Raw genomic sequence first — 21,731 nt, 5'->3', positions numbered from 1 at the left:
TGGTTGGTATTCAAGGACCCCTCCGCCCCAATGCTCCAGACCTTCTTCCCCCCCCCCTTCTGCCATTCCCTCCCCTCTCCCCCCTCTCCCGCGCCACTTATCCTTTATTTCCATAGAGGATCGTCCCTTCCCCCACCCCGCTCCTGTCTACCCATTCCCTCCCCCAAAACCAACCAACCTTCCTGCATTCCCTCTACCCCTTCCCGTTTATCCTAACACACTCCCCTCCCACCTCCCCCGAACAGTTTACCCTTTCTCTCCCTGCGCGACACAGCACCCTCCCCCTTCCCCTCCTGAACACCCCCTCTACTCCCACAGTTCGAAATTCAACTCCGCTGAAGGCGGCCGGGTGGCACGGAAATCTCGTATGGGGAACATTGTTTTTTCAATGCGCGCAAAAATGCACGTGTTCTTTTCATCTGATCAAATTGATATGCGATGCGTGGGCAAATGCTATAAAATCATATTTGGGTTACCCGAGGGATGCTTTAGATTGGCAAAGGTAGAGCTCGCCTCCCTGTACTACGGTGCGTGAAATATTACGCAGTAGGGAAGAAGGAAGAATGCCTTGCCCTCTTCCACTATAAAGGCACGGCAGACAGACTTGAGACATTTTATCTATAAATAAATGTGTGTGTGTATGTATATATTAGCGTTCACGTCACATTGGTGAATAAATAAATTAATATAAAGATCTGGTACCCGAAAAAGCACGTAGTTAGGGTGGAGCTGCAGGTGCCCAGAGAGGCTTGTCCGGGAATCTAACCCGGGCCCTCCGGTCAGTAGTCCAACGCTCTACTCCTGGACTATCGCGACCCTTATATAAATACATGCAGACACGAAAACCCGCCATAAGGCGAGCATATACTCATTCACATGGAAAAGATAGATAGGAACACTTATAAAAGACGAACAAAAGAGAGCTTGGGAAGGCGGAATCGAGCAGATTACTAGTGCAAAAATATTTCCTAGACCAGTACTTGAACCACGGATCTTTCGACTTGCCGGGCCGAGGCTATATATATATATATATATATATATATATATATATATATATATATATATATATATATATATATATATATATATATATATATATATATACACACACACACACGAGGGTCATCCGGAAAGTAGTACCCGTTCGTGCCGCATGAAGTGCTGACGACGCGAGTAGCCGCTGGACGAGGTCAGATAGCTTCAGTGGCTTGTCTGCCTTCTCTGAGCCAAGTTGCGTGACGCTAGCATTGCCTGTGTTGTTTCTGTGATTGTTTACAATGTTTAAAAAAATTGAGAACGCCGCCAGTTGTGAAGTGAGGGCAGTGATTAAATTCCTCAATGCAAGAAACGTTCGCCCATGTGATATTCATCGCCAATTAAAGGAGGTGTATGGAGACAATGTAATGGACGAGTCGTCTGTTCGGCGGTGGTGTCGCAACTTCAACATGGGGAGGGGGAACACACACGACGATGAGCGTTCGGGGAGACCGTCTGTCATTACAGACCAACTGGTGAGCTCAGTTGACGAATTCGTGAGGAACGATCGGCGCGTCACAATTGATGACATCTGTGAGCATTTTCCCAATGTTTCTCGAACAATTGTTCATGAAATTGTTAAACACCATCTGCATTATGCAAAAATTTGTGCAAGATGGGTCCCTCGCGTATCTCAATGAGCTGGCGGCGAAGGACTATGCAGCAGGAATACAGAAACTTGTCACACGTTGTGACAAATGCCTTAATTTGCTTGGAGATTATGTTGAGAAGTAGTTTAAAGTATCCTCTTTCAAATAAAATTTTTTATGTTTGTTAATATTTACTTTTGTGTCTTTATTTCACGAACGGGTACTACTTTCCGGATGACCCTCGTATATATATACTAGCTGAATACCCGGCTTTGCACGGGTTAGGGAGAAATAGTAATAGAAATATACTACATAAATAAAAACAACAAATTATAAAGTACAATAATACACTACTTCATACAAATTTAAGAATCTTTTTTATTTAACACCTGTTTATAAACTACATTTTTTGTTTCATAGCCAGGAGAAAGAATATATAAATTTTTAGGCGAACCTACTCTGGAGCAAGCAACATAAAGTTGCCCGTGGCTAAAACATGGCGATCTTAGATCAACACCACAAAACTTTAAAGACTGTCCCTGTGATTTAATAATGGTAATTGAAAAAGCTAGCCGGACTGGAAACTGTAATCTTTTAAAGTTGAAGGGAAGATCAGTTGGGATTAGAGGTATCCGTGGAATAAAAATTATTTCACCTTTTCCTTTTCCAGTTAAAATGACTGTCTGGATTATATTTTTCATTAATTTTGTCACACACAATCGTGTCCCGTTGCAGAGTTTTGGTGGATCTAAAATTTCGCAATAAAATGATTGGAGATCCTACTTAAAGTACAAGGCGATGTTGTGGCAATCCAGCTGGATCAAGTGAATTTAGGAATTCCGTTGGATAATTGACGGCTTCGTCAGCATCCACTACGGTATCAACCGATTTATATTCAATCACGTCTCCTGGCAGCATGGCTAGTATCTCCTTGTTAATTTCATTAACATCATCGTTCTTAGGAGCAAGAATGGCTCTTTCTCGCAACCATTCCAATTTTTTATAATTTTGATTAACGTTGGGATAGACTGCTTGTATCATATCGGGGACAGTTTTCACCGATACACATAAATCTGATGACAATTTTATCATACCAGATGCTTCAATAACTAATCTATCTTCTCCAATCTCCAAAAGTTTATTTGCAAAATTTTTAGCATTCCCATCTCTTAAGAGGATTCGCATGTTTTGTTTAAGGCTAATTTCTTGGACATGATTCCATAGAACAGAATGTTTTAAACAGGCATAAATTTCATCGGCTGGAGTCGATTTTGGAATGACAGGCAGAGTTTGACGGAAGTCTCCACACAGGAGTACCAGAGCTCCTCCCATTAAACTGCAGTTTCCTCTAAGATCTTGAAGTGTTGCGTTGAGGGCCTCAAGAGATTTTTTATGAGCCATCGTACACTCATCCCATACTATCAATTTACATTCTATAAGAACTTGTGCCTGGCCGCTTGTTTTATTTATATGACATGTGGGATTTTCTTGTCGGGAAATATTAAGTGGCAACTTAAGGGCAGAGTGGGCTGTTCTTCCTCCTTCCATTAATGTCGCTGCAATACCTGAAGATGCAACGGCTAGAGCAATTTCTCCATGAACCCTGATTTCAGCGAGAACTAAATTAATTAAAAATGTTTTTCCCGTGCCACCAGCAGCATCAAGAAAAATGATACCTCCTTCTTGTTTATCTACTTGATCCATTATTGTTTCGTACGCGAATTTCTGATCTTCATTAAGAAGTGGCTTTTTATCCGCGATGTATGCTTCTAAGTCTAAGACATTGTAGCTAGTTTCACGTATATAATCTGGATAAAATTCACCCTGTTGATCTTGTACAGGTGCAAAAAGACCGAGTTCCACTAAAGTCTTGTTAACCATGGTGATACACTTTTCCTCCAAAATAATCAAAGTTTTATTAAAAATGTCGGAATTAAACGTAATATCCAATGTAGGATTTTCACTTCGAACTTTAGCCAGTATATCCTCACTCATTGATTCTTTATATATTTCCCATAATGTTTTTGGGTTAGATGGATTACAGGAGGTTATTATGATGGCAAACAAAATTCGGATTTGTCCTGGAAGAGAAATCAAACTGGCCTCTCGCAATGAGTCATCCCAGTGTTGATCTCCTTCTAGCAACCCTAAATTCTGGCAAGCTTCTCTGAATGTCTCACATATTTCTCCGTTTACCGTTCTTAATTCTGCAAATGAGCGAGGTCCTCTAATGGTATGTAGAAGCATTCTTAAAAAAATAACATTCGGCGTTGTTAGGATGGACTGTGTAGACTCGGCCCAATGCGTCACATGAATAAATATTATTCTCAGGATCAGAGTTGCCCATTTTTCTTCTACAAAAGACTTTCCTTGATGTATTCCACGTATGATATCTCGGCAATTCTGAATACAATAGTGTTCTTGCAAAAGTATCCTGCTGGCATAGTTGGAAAAATGCTGTTTCTCTGACAGCAAAAAAGTAAACAAATTACATACATACAAACAAACACTCTCCTTTATATATATAGATATACACATATACACATATGTATCATATATAACTTCATTCAATTTTAAGTCAATATGTCATCGTAGTTCATGTATTAATGATGTGAGATAAAAAATAATGCATCACCCATTCATGCGTGGCATTTCAACAGCTTTGATGTGAGACAAGTTTTTGAACCTTTTCAAATTTTTCTTAAGCCTCTTCAAACGTACTTACGCTATCCCCTGAAACTAATCAATGTCATATAAACAACGGCGATTAGGTGCTGTAAGGCTAATGCTATTACAATTCGTATTAAAATGTGCGCACTATATCGGTATTTCCTTAATTACGACATTCTTTAACACATTATCAATCCATAATTATTGTGGTGGTAGTCCTCCACTTCCATAAGAGCATGTATTGGATTTTCGATTCCTATCTATTTTTGTGAAAGTTAGCCCGGGAAGTAAATGTTTCATCATTATTTTTCAAAGTACATTTAGGTCTGCAATTCGAGAGACTTTTACCGAATTGTATCCTTGACATCTCGATGAAAATTCCTTAAAAGCATGGAGAATTGATCTCGCATGAAACTCTTTAATTCATGGATGGATTCATTCATTCTCCACACTGAACGTCCTCCAGCTTCTCATCACTTGCTATTCCTACAGTTGAATCGTTGTTCCTCAGTCCCGTCTGGACGAGGCTATTGGCTCGCATCCAACACCGACCGCTTAAGAATGCCTGCGTATCTGCTCCAATTAGCGCATTAATCAAACCACAGCGCCGTCCAACATTGTGATAAGTCCGAGTTGAATTGGACATTGTCAAGATATTGGCGTGCGTGTGCGCTTGGTACGCATCCAGGCCGGCCAATCCCACTCGACGGCGGCGGCGTCTTTGAAGAATCGAATTGATGAATTGTGACTGGAGCGTCGGACGGTTAAGGCGGTGGTGGAATCCACCACAATGTTCTCTTCTGGTTATTACCACCAAAACATCAGATTGTATAAATCATCGACCTTAATGCTGCGCACGAGATACATGAAAAAATAAACGAGAAAGCAAGTTCGACGAGGTGGTCAGAAAAGCCACATTATGAGGGAAAATGAATTTAATTCTCATTAATATGATTCCAAGTTGAAATGATGTAAAAGACGTAAGTAGGAGTGCGCGGAATGTAATGGTTTATAGGCAAGCACGTTCGCCATTCTCGCCTGAATTTCCAGGCCGAAAAGAATCGGTTAAAATAGATAATGTGTGCATTTGCCCGATTTGTGGGACGATGTTTTTTTTGGCCATTTGTGACGAAAATATTATCGATCGGCTTAAAATCGAGTCTAAAATAGGAGTAATCCGATTTATCAGGGCTATTTAATGTATTTTAGAAGACATGGACGTGAAATTTATTCAAATTTTAAATAAATTTTTATTAATTTCATTTTGAAAAGTATCTTTCATTTTTATATAAAATCCAAGTTTCTATTGAAATATTGATTTATTTGAATCTTCGTCGGGAAACCTTGTTGGGATAAAAAGATGTTTCCCGACATTTCGATGCTCTTTGAATTCCGACGTAAACCTTAATACAGATAATTGCTCTCTAACCACTTTGACAAAGTCGCGTAACTCATTTGATTATTTAAAGGTCATAATTTTGTGGTCTAACTTTTAAAAAGGTATATGGATGGACACGAACATACCACGCCCACACTTCTTAGCCTCTCCTAACAGAATCAACTCGACACCCCACTCGACAATTAGTTACTCTACAATTCCACAGCCTTCCTCCATTCCGTCCAAAACCTCGATCGCCTAACTTCTTCCTCTCCATCCCAGTCTCCAGCATTCAATCTCCATTCAAAATTCTCTGCATCCGCCTAGACGAGGTCGTTAAGTAAGGTGGTTAAGACAGGGATTAATTGTTCTAGGAACTTTGATATGGAAAGTGTCTTTGTACGGGTCAGAATTTTGTTCGTCAAAGTGAAGATGGCAGGGTTAGATTGGAGATGCATGGAAAAGGTCAAGTAGATGGGACGGAAAACGAACGTAGAGGCACTGGACATGGTGGGGGAGGAAAAAGGAAAATCTTAGAAACTCCTCTGATAAGAAACAGAAAAAAATACATCCAATGCTTACAGTAGATTACATGAGGTGTGTAAGTGAAAAGTAAATGATGTTTTAGAAAGAGCAGAGAGCTCACCATGCAATATTTTCATCGTTACATGGGACTTAAGAGAATCAACCCCAGGCTTCGATTATGTAGATGTAGAATTGCAGTGATACGGGAAGGGAGGGTGGCGTTTGGTAGGAATGGAATGACGCAGCTGAATAAAAACGGAGATGGCAATGGTAAACTGCAGAGGATCCACCATGTGCAGAAGACATGTGCCCATCTGCTTTTGAATTTCTGTGGGAAAAAATAGTCTCCTCAAAGACGGTTTGTCTCGATGGAGGCTGGTTTAAATTGTCTCTGCGCCGTTGGGCGGTCCAGCCAATTATTACTGAAAACGAATTGCTAGCCGTCATTCGCCAACTTCTGCATGTATGAGACTGCAACGGTGGTATGGAAACGTAAATTCGTCTTTAGAGCAACGTTTCCATGCGCTTATGAATACTACTCTTTCTCACTTTTTCATTGCAATGCATTATGTATTTTAGGTTTACTGAACTTTCCTAGGAATTTTTCAGGACCAAATCTTCATAAGTTCATGGGAAAGTTTCTAACAGTTCCTGCATACATACATACATACTACTCCCTTTTAAGGTGGGCATTGACAAGGGAGTCTCAATTTTAGATTACTAAAGGAAAGCTTCTTCTCCCGAACTGATTTCTTCCATGCTGCCCTGTCCTTGCATGCTTCTCGCCCCCCTCATATTCTGCTTCATAAATACTCATTTAATCATGATTATTATAAGAGAGTACAATGTATGGGACAAGGAAGGCACCTTGGCGTCGCACTCACAATGAACTTATAATGGAGCGACTATGCTAGGAAGATAAGCGGAGCTACCTTGAGGAAACTTGGATTAACCCGATAAGATATAGGGAAATTTAACTAGAGTAAGTAAGGGGGTCGGTGTTACTTTGTGTCGGTGAGATCGTACTTAGAATACGCGGAAAGTATTTGGGACCATTGTTGGGGAAGGAATTGGTTAAGGGAAATGGAAGAAAGGTGCAAAGAAGGGCGGTTAGGTATGTGAAGAAATGTTGCATCTACATAATACCCCGCAAGCCGCTGCAAGGGCGTGTGGCGGGGAATGTTAGGTCACCACCCGTGAAAGAGAACAAAACCAAATGCAAAACCAACACATTCATTCAAACCTGCACCAACTGTGGCGCATATATTCATGCAAAAGCTTACACGTATGCAAATACTTATACTATCAACTAACATATACCATAAACCATAAACACAGTAATCAACCCGAAGGTCGGTTTAGATGCACCTTAAAATGTATTCAATAGTGTGCAAACTATAATTTGACAAGTAAGAAGGGGAAATTCCACTACCACATGCACATGCAACTCATGGTCTCCACCCCGAAGACACAGGTAGGGAATGTGACACGCCGCTGCAGGCAGCCTCCGCCCCTCCGCCCCCCCCCCTCGTAGAGAGAAGGAGACGAGGTAGGAAGGAGAAGCTTGAAAACAAACAAAGCAGGGCAAGTAATGCTATAACGAGCATATGTTACGATTAGAAAGCAAGCGTAACGCGGTTAATGGAAGAAAGAAGATGGGATTCCTTCCAAGCACTAAAGGGGAAGACGAGGCTAAGGTTATTTGAAAGATACAAGGCACTCGATTTAACTTATGTAGATATTAGGAGAAAAAGATAGGATATTCAGGGATAGGAGGAAGAATGGAGAGGAACCCGTCGTCGGCGTTAACCTATTTCATTGACTAAAGGTCGCAAAATTCAACGTTCTATTTGACGGACGTCATACTCCGATTAAAGTGTTCTCCATATAATACCCCATTTAGGTAGGGATCCAGATACCACTGACAAATCCTACCACCTCCGGGATTCTAAATCGGACACTTTTCGGCGTCGGAAGCCAGCGCATCAGTCACCGCACAATCCAAATCACGAATAACCGATTCAGGGACTCATTCCTTCCTCATACGATTCGCGATCGAATCAAAAACAAAGATAAACACTGAGAAAACTAAAATTGGTGAACCTAGCAGGTGATTTAACATCCCCTGCCACACGCCTATTGTGCGTTTTGCAGGGCTCGGCATGGATGCAGGGATGTAGAACTGAGAGTTGTGAATGTATGGCTGGTGTTTTACCACCCCCCGCCACATGCCCTTGCAGCGGCTAGATGTACGTAAATTATACGAGTATTAGCATTAATTGTCCATTAATTTCTCTCTTTAACCATTCTCTACAACCATTCACTCGTACGCATGCCCCTACACACTGTAGGCGGCTTCTGTAAAAACTGGTACATCCATTCCACATTCCTTCATGGCCAATTCATTCCTCACCCTATCGCTCCTAATCTCATGACATACCTTTCTCAAGTACCCCATATTCACCGCATTTATTCGATATTTATTCATGTCCAAGTTTAGCTTCCATGCAGTAATATGGGAAAGAGTTCGCACCCATAACTTTACGCTCTGGCATTTTTTTAAGCCTCAGGGAAAACATTATTTTTTTTCAATGTACTCCACGTGCTAACCAAGACCTTCTTACCGGCTTTCACACGTCCGTTAAACCTCTTCATTCCCGCTAACATCTTCCACAAGCGGCCTGCAGAGGTGTGCAAAATAATCAGCCATTTCAATTGCTCATTTTTTATGCGTTTTAAATAATTTTTATGCTTGATGAGAGTAAAAAAAGAAACTGCAATTCCACATAAAGATTTAATCTTGTATTTCTTCAAAAATTTTATTTCGCAAATCTTTATTTTCGATCTTTTAATGTTTTTTTGAGTGAAGAAGTAGACTTTAATCAGTAAGATTTGCTCGGCCATCTCTCCTTTTCTCCTGATTTAGCACCCTCAGACTTCCATCTGCTCCCAAACTTGAAGAAGTTTATTTCTGGGAAGCGCTTCGCGTCCAATGAAGAAGTTGAATAGGGTCGTAGATGGATATTTCCACATCCTTCCAGACTCTCACTTCCGGGAAGGAATACTGATGTTGGAGAAACGCTGGAGCAAGTGTATTGAAGTCGAGGGAGATTATGCAGAAAAATTAAATAATTTTTCAACTGGAAATAGCTGTGGTTCACTGTCAGGTCGAGAGCTTTTCACCATACCATCGTGATACGATTTAGGCCTCCAATTTAGGCTTGATGCCCGCACGTAAAAAAACCTCTGAAAAAAGTTTCTCTATGCCTTGGAAAATATATTCTACTTGTCAAAGACATCCTCACTAATAGATTCGGAGGATGTTGGCATTTCATCTTCTTGGTAACATTTCTAGTGAATAAAGAGGCCCTCATGTTTTCAATTGTGAATGAAGAAATACACACATAAATATATAACAACTTTCATTGGGGAAAGGTATTATTTTTATTTTATTTATTTATTTCAGCACCCTTCAAGCTACCTAGGCTAGGGTGTGTGGCAGGGGGTGAATACACACCAGAATAATGTTTCCCCGAATATGACACTACCACGGTGGGACAATGTGATTCTGATCCTTTATCATTTGTGGAAAAAATGACATGTTAAATCCAACTATTATACACTCGATCTGTCTAATTTTTGTTGAAATCATCTCTCCTATCGTGGTACGATGGGGGTAATAATACATTTTCACAATCATCGCTAAAGACGTCTTTCCAATTCATTCAAGAGATTTAATATGTAATTTAACCTTCGCTCTGAGTGATTCCCAGCCTAGCTGCTCTAATATTTTGGATACGCTACTAATTTTATCATAGCAACATTTCACAAATCTAGCTCCTCTACGCTGCACACGATTTAATTTGGCAATTAATCAAACTTCGTGAGGAGCCCATATACTTGCAGCATATTCTAAATGAGACCTAACCAGCGACAGATTTTTGCAACACATTTACCTAGTACTGTTCCAATAAATCCTAATTTTTTGTTAGCTAAAAGCTAGCTTCGAATTTTGAAATGAGCCTTACAAGTCAAATGGGATTAAGAATGAATGAATGAATGGGATGCAGGAAAATTAATTAATCGAACGCTAATACAAAATATCACAATTAATGTTGGGGAGATAGACCAAAAGTATCGAAAGTAGCTGATTAGATTGCACCATACTTTCTGAAAACCTGACAAGTGTGACATTGCAGTTTAAACCACCTAGAGGAGATAGGCATAAGTATAGGTTTAAGGTTAGGCAGTCTGGTGTGTAATCACACCCCTGCCACACATCCTTGCGATGCGCTGCAGGGTACTATGTAAATAAAAAGAAAAAGGTTTTGAACGAAGAAAAACTAAATTTAAGCTAAACGTTAGAAATCCTCCGTTTTCGAAACATTCTCCGTGGTGCCACGGAGGGGGACACCTTTATGGCGCCTAGTTCGAGAATCATTGATTTGCGAAGAGTCCATTACTTGAGGTGCATTCACGGCAAACCTATTTCTCCGCAACTATCTCGACAACGGTAAACGCGGAGTAATAACCTTCCTGCGCGTAAATGACTTAAACTTCTTGCTAATCCCGTCGGTGGTAATTGAGAAACCGTGCTCCTGACTGGAATGTGGAACCATATCTCACGGGGAGAACGATTCTAAAAGTTCAAGGAAACTAATCTTAGAAACAGGAAAAAAGATCTATTACCAGTGACTAGATCAATCACAGCGCATAGGCAACTGGTCAGACGTATACTTTACCCAATTAAACCGAACGCCCATTAACGAAGCCATTACAAGGATAAAGTTAAAAGCTGATGAAACTCGTTAAGGCATTGTGCCTGCTAAATTTTGTTCGAAAGAAATGTTGAATATATTTACCCTTCGATCCAGTGGAGAGACCTAACAGTTCGGAAAAGTTACTACGCCTCTATTGTTCTCACATTGTTGATGGCATTATTGATAGCCATAGTTGAGCACGGTATTAAATTTTCGTTGTAATGAACGCCTTCCGCCAGATTAGTGTTCATTGTAAACACTTATTCGATATATCGAAGAAAATGTGGTTGAAGTATGAAGATAGTAGGATTATATGAAACGTGCTTTAATTTAAAAAACGGTTATAAAACCTTGGATCAAGTGAAAGAAAGCAAGTTTCTAAAAAGTGCGAGATTACCACATGTCAGCTGGTGTTACAAGCATCTCGGCTGAGAGAAATACCAAGTATAATAGAAGCTGTGAATTATAGTTTTAGTTGGGGTATGTAATACTAGAAGTATATGAATGAGGATAATAAAAGTTTAATGGACAGAAAGGAAAAAAATAGGTAAAGAGCAGGTGAATAATGAGTGCTGAAAATTTTAGGTGGACACACGTACTTCCGTCATGGGCATATGTATATACATACATACATACAGGTGGGACGATTCCATTTAATTTATATTTAAGTAAAGATAGTTGTGATCAATTTCGGATAGTTTCAGGATTCGATGATGCCGGCGATTGGTTCTTGTCCCCTGCTGTTGAAGTACTACAGTTTGAACAGCGCGGAGATCCGCCGGGAGATCCATCCTTTCGCCCGTCAATCCTCGCTTGTTTTGTTTCCTTTCGCATGCCAATCAAGCTGCTGGAATCACGGAGGCGGTGGGGTGAGGTCCGCTTCTCCACCCCCCCCCCCGCCCCCCCTACCTCCTAGCTTTCTCCCTCCCTCCTTCCTTCCCCAATGCGAAAATTCTGGTGCGCGAGGGTTCCTCCCTCCCTCCCGCCCTGGGCGGTGTGGTGGAGGGGCGGGGGGGGGGTGACGGAGGGGGCGTCCTTGCCCCGCGGCCAGGTACCGTTGTCCGGGCGGTTGTTTTTGCTGGTTCGAGGCGGGCACGCGCCGCACTTCCTCTTCATCTCACCCACTTTTCGAGATTCACCCGGGGGTTGAGGCGCTTGGAATATTCATGTCTGGAGGGGATGAAGTTATCCAATGCCGGTTTGTGTATCCCCCCCCTCCCCTGCCCCACAGTCAAAATTACGCGGATCAGCCCTGAGGTAGGGCCAGTTCTACTGCGTGGACGCTCTGGGGAAATGTACGAGGCATGTTTTGAAAGTAAGGCCCGGTAGGTTATCTTAAAACATAAAAATGAAACTGGCGAAGAAAAAGATCTATTGTCCATTTGTTATGTATACACACTTAGTTAACGTTAAATTAAGAAAATACTTGTGATGTGGTAGTCCAGATGGCAGATTGCTTGTTCAATGTCTGTAGGGTCCGGGTTATATTCCCGGCCACATCATACCACACAGCTTTATGGAGAGCACTCAAAGTGAGTACGCCGTCCGTCGCATGGGACGTAAAATTGTGAACCCCATGGAGTTAGGAGGAGGTTGAGGCCAGGTTTCTCTCCATCCCTAATGACGGAATTGACCTCAGCTGTCGGTCGCCTCCCCTAAAACCACTGTTACTACGAAATGTGTTCAAGTTCTATGATCTTCCATTTGTTTCTGACCAACTACTCACAATAGGAATTTGAAACATCGGTTACTTTTCAAGATAACTTTCTTGTAGACGTACATATTTTTCTCAACGTCGATGCCACGATTCCATGACAGCTGAGAACGCTTCTGTAGGGTTCCCTCTTGCCCACTGGAAAAACCGGCTGGTGCGTGGCTTCTTGGGTTCGCCACCCCACGGCTTTCGGTCTGCATTTATGACTGCCTCGCCCATTTTTTTTCAACATTAAAGACTTTTATTCCGAAATCGTAATAGGTACAGAAAGAATGACAGTAACAATAAAATAATATATAAAAAATGAACGATCCGGACCTCCCGTTTCAGGAAAAATCTCTTCTGCTCCCAAGAACACTCATCATATACATATTCACATTCAATAACACCATCACCGCATGTCTTTATTGCGACACTATACAATTACAATTATATACTTGTACAAGTAACATATGTCAGTTCTGAGGCATGATTACCATGTAGAAATCTTCCTCAATTCTTGTTCCGTGTCCCGGCAAATTTAGTTTTGTCATATTTCATTTGCTCTGTCGCAGTGTCAGACATTTGACCATAGCCTTCAATTATTTTGGCAAATAGTTCTCGCCAAAAGTTGTACCAACCAATTGATGTTAAACAAAATCATACAGCCATGTTTTCGGGCAATTTAATGGGCGTTTTAAACAGGAAAAATGGCTCAATTATAGCTAGCAATTCATAGTTCTTCACTTTAAGTTTTCGGGTGGATCACATGTTGGAATGAAAAGGACGCGGTGGATCACATATTGGAAGGGTTCCCTAATTTGCTTATATAAATTGTACAATAAACAGACGTCAAAATAACTGAATTACGCGGACATTGGAAATATGCTTATATAGAAGGAGGTGGTAAAAAAAAGAGGCGCTACTTTAAGAAAAAAAAATTCAGCAATCCAGAGACACATGGTATGATCATCTGAATGTTATATGGCCTAATAATTTCTAAACCACGTGGTGGTATTCAAGCCACGCTCTGGGTAATTGGCAGGGGATGACTCTTAAAAGGCGTTCTATAACAAAGTAAAGGAACTATGTTAATCAGTTATCAGTAGAAATAAAATCAAATTTTATTTATAAATATGCATCATTAATAATATTCCTGAATTATGCCGAGAGAAAATGATCTTTAAATGCAACCTGCAGATCGATTTAATTCTCTGTACCAGTGTAGATTTACCCACTTTTGATACCCGTACGTAAATTTAATGCAAGACCCAGCAATGTTGTACTACTCTGTCCAATAAATACGCGAACTAATGGCTTAAAAACTTCATTTTGCAAAATTTAGTCCGCATCGATTTTGTCCCCTTTAAAGTACTCTCCATTCGTTCCTATGCACTTATTCCATCTTCTTTTCCACTGTTTAAAGAACCCTTGGAAGTCCTCGGCAGTTAGGTCTTTTAGTTTTCTCGTCATTTCTTCCTTTATTGCGTCCACATCTTCCCAGTGATGTCCCTTCGTCACATTTTTGCATTTTGGGAATAGGAAGACATCACAAGGGGGCGAGATATGGCGAATAAGGAGGACGATCAAGGATGGTGGTTGAATTTTTTGCCAGAAACTGGTGAACAATCAATGCTGAATGCGCAGGTGTATTGTCATGGTGAAGGATCCATCCATCATGTTCGGTTAAAATAGTGTGAACTTTTGATGTTCCTAAATTCAGTTCATCAGCTATCATTCGGACTGTTTTTCGACCATTGGTAAGGACAAGGGACCGCACACGATCAATGTTGTTGGACAACATAAACTGACATAACTGGCACCATACGCACAGCTCGACGATCCGCCGAGCTTAGACGGCTCATTGGGTCTCAGGCAACTGGCGCCACTAGTGGGCCGCTAGAGTCCGCGTCATGGCCGCCAGATTGCACCAGTTCGCGCATTTATTGCACAGACCACGTATTGCATCGTATTTCGTATATTTACATCAACGATCTTTAGCTAGTTTGACATATTTTCATTCCTAATGTTTTAAATTAAGTTTATTCTCCATAAGTATAATAGATATGACGTTTTATTTGAATTAATTATTTCTATTTCAGTTGTTTCCACCATATGAGACCATACAAATCAAGTTATTTTTAGATGCTAATATTAAACAAGGACGTGAAGGTGTGTTTTGCTAATGCAAAAGGATTTACAATAGTTTCTAGCTAGCTATGTGCCAAATTTAGTGAAACGAACATATTTCAATTCTTAGTTGCCAATAGAAATGTTAAATAATTCAAATGATGGAAGTTATTCGAAAGAATCCGGATTTTTTAGCGTAATGTACTTCTTAGAAGCACCAGTAGTCTAAGGGCCGATAACGACTAGTTCTCGTGGTTCATGGACCGTCGTAAATGCGATATAAAATGGCGCACATCCCTGAGAAGGTCGAACAGAGCATTCATTAAACCGTGATGGTGGAAAAGCATTTTGAAATGAGCACGACCGATGTATATGTTTGTATTTAATGTTGGACAATGGGCTCTATAAAGCTTGAAACGATTTTCATAATGTACACCGGTCGATTTATACAGGTACCATTGGTGTGTTCGTTCAAAATAGTCGTTAAAATATTTCCTACAGTTCTGGTTACATCAATCAACGACCCGTTAAATTTTCCAAATACTCCTCGTTACGTGACAATGGGGACAGTTATTGATTGTGACGCCATCGTTAACTGTCGAGAATTTTAACCTCCCCTTCACCTTTCCTCTCGATTCTGTCGAATTCTTTCATTTTTATACATTTAGTTTTTTTATGGTCGCGAGAATTTATGTTCGATATCGACGACTCGAGTATCGTGACGAAAGGGCGATGTTGCGGAAGAAGACATAACTCTCCGATGAAAACACTGCTGGCATGGGTGTCGGAGCGTCAAGAGTTATTAACTATTCATTTAATTCGTGGATCGTGCTGTTTTGCAATCCTCTTAAAGCGTTTCCACCCACGCTAAATGACTGACTCGTGTGGCAGAATTCCAGAGGTGGCCGATAAAAGAACTTTTAAATATACAGGTCGGTTGGAACAAGTTGACACTAATGCATTACAAATATGCGCAAGGAGGGTAGGTAAGAATATATTTACGATATTGTTCAAGAGAATTGAAGTTTACGAGGTTGGTAATCTGCCTATTAACGTTTTGGACGTACCATGACTACTATTACGTAACCAAATTAATTTTTTTCTTCGACTTACCTTCTTTATTCTGACTAAATCATATCGATATCCTTTGTCGATGTAGTTTATCGATATCACTCTTCATATGGCGTATCGTATTTTTATGTTATCCAACAAGCCCACTTTTTTCCTTCCCATTCTTTCTTTGTTCACCCAACGTTAAATGTTCACGTCTTATGGGGTCTACAGCCGAAATTAAGATATCGTCGTATTTGGTGTTCAGGATTTTCTTTAATCATGAGTTTCGTCCGTTTTCACGAAAATGTCATCTTCATTAAACTTATATTGTAGGTAGCTGAACCTATAGTACATTGTTTGGAATTAAAAAAAAACTTACTTAAATGCCTGCGTTTTTTTGATAATTTCAACTGAATTCATCTTATTTTGCGGTGGTTATTTTGAATGTATCAATTGAAAGATAAGCATTTCATCAAATAAAAATATCATGTATATCATGCTTACGGAAATAATAATGGCCATAATTAATCCATTAGTATTAAAAATGTGTAAAGCCAAGCAATATCGTCGATGTAATTTATGACTTGTGAGATACGTTTTACCAGAATGTTTAAATATTCGGATAGTTCTAGCCTAGTGGCTTTATTTTAACTATATGAACTGACAGCGTTGCTTTCTATTTAGCGTATCTAAGTAAACAAACCCACTAATCCATACGTAAACTGATCGATACTTTATTCGAATAAAATATGAAAATGAAGAATACATTTTATACACTTGTTTGCGATTGTAACATTAATTTCAATTGAGCTACAAAGAGGACTTAGGGAAACCTTATTGATATAATGAAAAGAGCACCTAACTGAACCAGTAAGAGTCACAACAGTAGGATTCGCGACTGTCATCCAAACAACAAATGAACATCGCTATCGCTATGAAGTTATTATGTATACAGATTACGTTGAATAACCAAGGTGTTGATTAGAATAATTTAAAAAATACATTTTTATGCTCATTAATAGCAATTTTTGCCATAATAAATAACACGAGATGGAATACATGTAAAATATCTAAATTACATATTTCGCACGAAATAATATTTGAAAGTAAATGTTTGAATCTGATATAATTCCATGTGGCAGCATTGCGGGGACTAGCGTTGCATTTACTTAGGCGTTTCAAGAATTATATAACTTAATTTACACGAATACAGCGAAAAGAACGACGACGAATTACTTGCTGTTAATATATCTTCCTACTGCCTTTCCACTGCCTATCAATTGAAGGGTCTAAAGTCTTCGGACTTCAAGAAATAAATATTTATATTTAAAAACAATACTAGTTTCTCTATTCTGGCTTCACATAGGCTTTACTATGAGTAAAAACAGTGAGAAACTTAATGTGGCCGATTGACCGATGCGCTAACATCGTAGGAGTTACGTAGGAGGGAGAGGCCGTGGTAACCAAGGGTAACAAGTTCTGTTTATGCGAATATGTTTATTTCAAACTCGACATGAATCTAAAGAGTGAAATATATGATAACCGCGGAATTAAAACTCGATCTATGATCTATTTTTGCGGCGGATTTGTTCAGGTGGAACTCAGATTTTGACAATCGCTAGGTTGTGACGCGACAGATGAAGAAGCACTTGCATATGGCGAGAGAGGGTTCGAAAGAAAAATATTTATAAAAAAATAAAAACACCTCTTACGGTAAGAAACGCGAGAACAGCTTGCGATGCGATTCTGTGAGCATAGGTCAATCAACCACCGTGGGTGAAGCAGTGACCTCGTCGGCCATTCCGCTGTGCGAGACAAATAGGACATTGAAATTAATAGCAGTCCTTAACGACCCCTTCTGTCTTCATTGAAGAGGTCACCTGAATAGGTCATTAGTCAGGCCGGCTGCAACGTCAAGAGGAGTGGATGGGTTGATATGCGGTTATACCTTGTGTCCCCTACGCGGTTTTGCGACTCGTACGAGGGTCATCCGGAAAGTAGTACCCGTTCGTGAAATAAAGACACAAAAGTAAATATTAACAAACATAAAAAATTTTATTTGAAAGAGGATACTTTAAACTACTTCTCAACATAATCTCCAAGCAAATTAAGGCATTTGTCATAACGTGTGACAAGTTTCTGTGTTCCTGCTGCATAGTCCTTCGCCGCCAGCTCATTGAGATACGCGAGGGACCCATCTTGCACAAATTTTTGCATAATGCAGATGGTGTTTAACAATTTCATGAACAATTGTTCGAGAAACATTGGGAAAATGCTCACAGATGTCATCAATTGTGACGCGCCGATCGTTCCTCACGAATTCGTCAACTGAGCTCACCAGTTGGTCTGTAATGACAGACGGTCTCTCCGAACGCTCATCGTCGTGTGTGTTCCCCCTCCCCATGTTGAAGTTGCGACACCACCGCCGAACAGACGACTCGTCCATTACATTGTCTCCATACACCTCCTTTAATTGGCGATGAATATCACATGGGCGAACGTTTCTTGCATTGAGGAATTTAATCACTGCCCTCACTTCACAACTGGCGGCGTTCTCAATTTTTTTAAACATTGTAAACAATCACAGAAACAACACAGGCAATGCTAGCGTCACGCAACTTGGCTCAGAGAAGGCAGACAAGCCACTGAAGCTATCTGACCTCGTCCAGCGGCTACTCGCGTCGTCAGCACTTCATGCGGCACGAACGGGTACTACTTTCCGGATGACCCTCGTACATACCATTGTGACGCACAAGGAAAGAAACCACTGATTGGATGCTATTGTTGGACGGAAACACGTACATAAAGCGTCATGGTCGACCTTACTCGTTGATCCGAAAAATACGTAAATGCAGTAACGTTTAATATCTCGAATTTTACTCATGAAACTTACTGAAATGCGGGTAATTATGACGCGGAAAAACGCGAGTTATGGTAAAACGAGCTAATTATCATTTATTGTTATGGATTTTCTACTGTTTAAGGTAGGTTTTGAATGGATACATCCTATGCAATCATGTCATCAAACATTTACTTGCCTCTCCTAACAAAAAACACAACCTGACATCCGAAAACAACAGCAAGCCCCTTTTAGATTCCGCAATACTTCCTTCCTCCCCTCAATTTTTTCAACATCCCTATCATATTCCAACCCCTTCCTCGCTTGCCGAACATTCTCCCCTCTATTACAGTCTTTGAAATCCCATCGCCAATCGAAATGCTCCACATCCATGTTTTTATGCCTCCTTTGGATTTCTCCCTATAGTCCTCTCTCCTCCCACACAATACAAAGCACTTCCTCGTTTGTTTTTCTCTATATCCATTTCGCCTTTTCCATCCTTATGCACACGCACCTTTCAAAAGTCTCCAATCTATGTATGCCTATCTTCTTCCTTCAACAGCCATGTTTCCGCGCTATACTACCTTGATCAAAAAGTTCCCGGAATTTATTCAGAAAATTAAAAATACAAGTTTATTCATCTAAATCTATATTGTCCCCTTCAAAGTAATCCCCATCGACTGCAACACACTTATGCCAGCGCTTGATCCAATCCTCGAAACATTTTTTATATTCGGTTTTCGGTATGTCCATCAGTGCTTCCTGCGATTTTTCCATTACTTCCTCTCGGCTGCTAAAACGCGTTCCCCGTAATGGTTTTTTAACTCGATTGAACAGAAAGAAGTCACAGGGAGCCAAATCAGGTGAATTCGGTGGCTGTTGGATGGTATTTGTTGCATTTTTCGTCAAAAAATTACGAATAATGATAGCACTGTGCGACGGTGCGTTATCATGGTGCAAAATCCACGAGTTTTCTGCCCACATTTCTGGTCTCTTTCGGCGAATTGCTTCACGCAAACGTCTCATAACGCCCAAATAATACTCTTTGTTTACTGTCTGGCCTTCTGGCAAAAATTCATGATGCACTACACCGTTGTAATCCATGAAAACCGTCAGCATTGCCTTCTTTTTTGACTGAAAACGACGTGGTTTTTTTGGTCTCGGCTCATTTGGTGAACGCCATTCACTTGCCTGATGTCTGGATTGCGTGTCGTACTCATAAACCCACGTCTCGTCTCCAGTAATGATCCTTTTGATGAATGTGGGATCGGATTCAGCCTCGCAAATCATGTCTTTTGCGACGTCAACACGGTCTCTTTTTTGCATGAAATTGAGGTCTTTTGGCATGCTACACGACGGAAACCCAAATCATTAACCACAATGTCTTGGGCGGATCCATAGGCAATGTTCAAGTCCTCCGCTATTTCTCTGATGGTTAATTTGCGGTTATTGACCAACATTTCTTTTACTTTATCAATTTTTTCACCGACTTTCGATGTCGATGGTCTGCCACTGCGTTCATCATCTTCGATTGACTCACGACCACTTCTGAACCGCTCGTGCCACTGGTAAACGACCGTTTTTTTTAGAGAATCGTTGCCGAAACACTTTTCCAACATTTCCAACGTCCGTGCGCCACTAAATCCGTTTTTTACGCAAAATTTAATACAAGTTCGTTGTTGCAAATTTAAATCCATTTCTGCAATTGTAAAAAATCGCCAACACACACAGAGATAGATGTACTCTTGGCTACGTAACTTTTGCAAATGTCAAGTTATGACACTAAGATTTAAAGGGAATATCAACAACAGATGTACCAATTTAACAAAAAAAACAGAACTCAAATCGGAACGATGGGAGCGCCACACGGTGGTTATTCCGGGAACTTTTTGATCAAGGTAGTATATAAAACCACGCTCGATATCAAAGTTTTAAAGAGCCTTTTTTTATTAACATCCTTATTAAATGTCCCTGTCATCAACTCCCTCCTCCTCGTGAAAGCCTCTTTACCTGGTACAATTCTTCTTCTTACGTCCCTACTACTTTGACCTTGTTGGTACAAAACACTTCCGAGATAAGTAAACTGTTCCGCCTGCTCTAGTTAATGAATTCCTATTTTAATATTTAACTTAAGCCTTCTAATTCTCGAAAATCGCATAACCTTTGTTTTTATGTGCAATTATACTCATCCCATAGCTATTCGCAAGACGCTCAGTAATGTTTGCAAACCCTTGGATGACTGGAAAACTGATTGCTCTTAGAAAACGAGCTAATTGAACTACAAAAAAAACATTACCTTCTCTTCATTGTGTAAGGTTTCATGGTAACGCAAAAGATTCACTATTTTACTACATATTTTATGTTAGGTTTTTGTATACTCCCTAGTGAATATAACCGTCTACGTATTTTCTTTCTTTTATTTTGTCTTGAATTAATTACTCCTTAATTTATGCGTATCCCCTTCAAGATCAAGGGATAAATCCCTCCACGGTGGTCGGAATCGAACATAGCCTTGGTCACTACCGCTACAAGTGTGGGAATGGAGAACCTTAAAGGAAGACTTGAACCGAGAGAGAGAGTGAGAAGGATAGAAAGGGAAGGAAACTTAAAGGAGGAGAGGAGTTTGGTCGTCTGAGGAAGTGGGAGAAGGAGGGATGGGGGATGAGGAGCGTGTTTATCGAGGGGGGGGGGGTGGAGGAATACCTTAAGCAAGGCGTTGGAAGACTACAAGCCTTTTTATTGAGTCCGGATAAGGGTTAGGGACGGGTGTGGAGGGTGGGGAAGTGTTTGGAAGATGAGCGGTGCTCACATGTACGAGGGTAGGTTGAAAACTAATGCACACGTGCTTGTAGACCCCAAACTAAATGACCTTCAGAAGCGCTCATGGTGGTATGTGGAAGTAACATTCCCCCTCAATATGCATGCGCAAGTTTGAAGTCGTTTCATTCATCCAGTGGAGACGTGTTCTAGTGCTATGACAACGCAAGTGAAACAGCATGCTGTTGTCAAATTTTTAACTGCCGAATAAGTGACTCCATCAGAGGTTCATCGTAGTTTA

General features: G+C 40.4%; 1 protein-coding gene across 1 annotated transcript in view; it reads right to left on the bottom strand.

The window, feature by feature from the left end:
• Nucleotides 1–21,731, bottom strand: part of LOC139699061 (cell death abnormality protein 1-like) — a 102,812-nt gene that overhangs the window by 15,815 nt on the left and 65,266 nt on the right. The window lies entirely within an intron of this gene.

This window comes from Hetaerina americana, unplaced genomic scaffold (assembly GCF_022747635.1).
Source record: "Hetaerina americana unplaced genomic scaffold, ioHetAmer1.1.p SCAF_9, whole genome shotgun sequence".
Taxonomy (NCBI): Eukaryota; Metazoa; Arthropoda; class Insecta; order Odonata; family Calopterygidae; genus Hetaerina; species Hetaerina americana.
Note: the sequence above shows the minus strand (reverse complement) of the source record. Positions and strands in the feature narration are given on the sequence as shown.